Raw genomic sequence first — 2,936 nt, forward strand, 5'->3', positions numbered from 1 at the left:
CTTCAAAATAAAAAAGTAGCGCTCATATGCGGTTGCTCTTCGCCTGCCGTCTCCGATCGCTTGCGTTGATATTCCGTAACTTAAATTCATATTCAAAAGCATCATACTTTGTCATCATTAAAGTTTTCCATTTTTGAGACCTGGGGATGAAATGATTAAGATGTTGGAAAATCGAATTTAGAATGAGCCACAAGTCGCACCTGCATCCAACAATTGTTTTTCCAATATTCAATGAGAATATTTACAACAAGTTTTCTTCTGATGTAAAGCCGTAAAGCTCTTTTTCTATGAACTATTACCACTGTTTAGGTTAATATCTGCTGGAACAAACTCCGTTGCTTCAAGCTTAGAAGTTATCGAGGGACATACGCATGGGCCATACGCCTGGAGTGTGACAGTTGTGGACGCTATTATTAAATTAGTGCATAAAATTGAATAATTTATAACTACTAATGATTGATGATTTATGACAACTAATGACAACAAATACCAATAAATAAATTAAGAAGGCAGCCATATAGCAGGAAAAATATTTACATACATAAGAATCAAATCGTATTACATATGGGAAATCACACTAAAAATTCGACAGAAAAAAATATATTTCATATGAATCTAATGCATCAAAATTTTAATTAATTGCCTTATCGTGGAGATTTAAGGTTTTTTATGTGATTTGAAAAACATGTCGGCGCAAATATTTATCAAGCTTTTCGGCCATTCAATATTTTCAGGTTGGATATTTTGCAGACGCTTCGTATTCTGAATTTTCTTGATGTTAGAATTGGAGCGCATTGAAAGCAAGCGATACATAAATTTTATTCATTTTTAAATGTAAATTGCGCTCTCAACTTTCATTTTTTTAAGCGACATTTTAATTATAATTATGTCTTTCGGTAGCCCGCCGTCACATTAATTTTTTTCAAGTCTAATTTAGGATAAAATATACGCGGGAGTTGAATTGAATCACTTCCGAAATGCAAGTACGTCTCGTATATGATTTTTAATCTCTTTCATTTTTTTCCTCAACCATTCCCCTCATCTTAGAATGCTACATCATCCCGTGAGGGAGCGATTTTTACTTTGTTCATTTGCCTTTTTAACTCGCCAAAGGTGCTTTGTGTCCGGATACCAGTACCCCACAGCGTATTATGACTCTCGACGCTGAGTCATTCATCCCACACCACGCACAAGTAGATGTACGATTGGGAACTCGGGATAAGAGGTTGGGCACGTCACTTCTCATTACTTTAGTATTGAGCATTTCAAGGATTCTTGATTCTGAACGATACCGGCGTGATGCAGCTTTTTCTAGCAGTTCCTAAGTGCCGCAGCATTCCTCGACTGTTACTGCTGACTCAGCAACACAACGCCAGTGAATGACCCCGCACTTCTTCCGATAAGAAATACCATAGACAAGGTCGGTCTCAAACTAATCAATTTCATGAAGTTCACAAATATAGGCTGCAGCAGCCTCAGCTCGGTATTTAGTCCGAAAGTATTCGATCAGGTCTGTTACTCACTTGCTTACACATAAATACATAGAGATGACCAATTTTAGCTGTTGATAACGTTGAAATAATTAAGAATAAGACCCACTGATCTCCGCATGTGAGAGCGAACGTGTTTTGATTTTGTTGCACTAGTAATCTCCGCAATAGCTGTGGTACTCAGATGAAACTATATTTTTACCTTTTTACAGTGACTAAATTCTTGCTTTGTACCATGTTTTTAACATACAAAGGTTAATCAAGAAGATTTCAGAGAATTATTGGACGGAATTAAAAGATTTGTATAAAAGAATATCGGTTGCAAATGCGTGCGTTTAGTGCTGAATTCAGACTGTCAGTTAAGTGTGCTTATGATTGCAGATCGTATTGGTCTGCAACAAGATGACAGTGCACATCGTTATCACTGAAAATTTGGTGATGCGAAATATCTGCGCCTAAATTGTCCCGAAGGTTTTGACGGGCCATCAAAAGCAGAGTCGAGTGTCTGCTCACAGACACTGCCTGTCTAAAGACCTTCTATTCTACTACGGTATCGTGATGATTCTCCAACCCCCTTTCAGTGCCGACTCGGTACCAGCAGACTATTTCTTATTCCCAAAAGTGAAATCCTTCCTCGAAGGACACCACTATGGGATCCTATGTCCCGTCAAAGAATCTTGCACGCGTACCCTCAAGGAACTTCCGAAATCCGCCTACCTGGGAGCTTGCGAGTCATGGAAAAGCCGCTGGAAAGTGTGTCGACGCTCATGGGATGTGCTTTGAAGGATTTTGTAGCAATATCTGTAGTAAAATTATGTTTACGAAAAGTTTCCCGATACTTTTTACACAATCCATGTAAATCGGTAAAACAGACTTTATAATCACTATTTGTGTTTAAATCGTCAAGCACATGCGATATGGTATTCGCGAATTACAATGGTATATTTTCTGAGTGAAGTAATCACTTCAATCAAGAAATACGATATACCATAACTGCTTTTTTTCTGAATAATCTCTTATGGTAATGAATACAATCTCTACACAATTTTCAGGAATCACATGATTTCGGTGAAGATTGAGCACTTTATTTAAACGATTAAAATATTGTTATACCTGTGTTGCACCTCATATAATTTTCTACTCAGCGTTGGAGTAGTATGTATGAATTAGTTTCTGGCGTTGAAAAGAAAATGTTTGTAACTTCAGGAGTGTGCCAAATGTTGTCTAATTACATGAATACTATTCTTTAATATAAAAATGAGTGTTTTTCAATAAAAAATTGTTTTTAAAACCTGTGGTATAAGACTTAAAACGAAAAATATTTGTCAATGGAGTTTCAACGTTTTTTGTCTTTTTTTTAATTCATTGAAAAGGCGTAACATTCAAAAGTTTAAATTTACGTGTCAGCTGAAGTCTCCCATCGCACGTAAATTAGTCACACCATAA

The sequence above is a fragment of the Hetaerina americana genome, unplaced genomic scaffold, assembly GCF_022747635.1.
Source record: "Hetaerina americana unplaced genomic scaffold, ioHetAmer1.1.p SCAF_2, whole genome shotgun sequence".
Taxonomy (NCBI): Eukaryota; Metazoa; Arthropoda; class Insecta; order Odonata; family Calopterygidae; genus Hetaerina; species Hetaerina americana.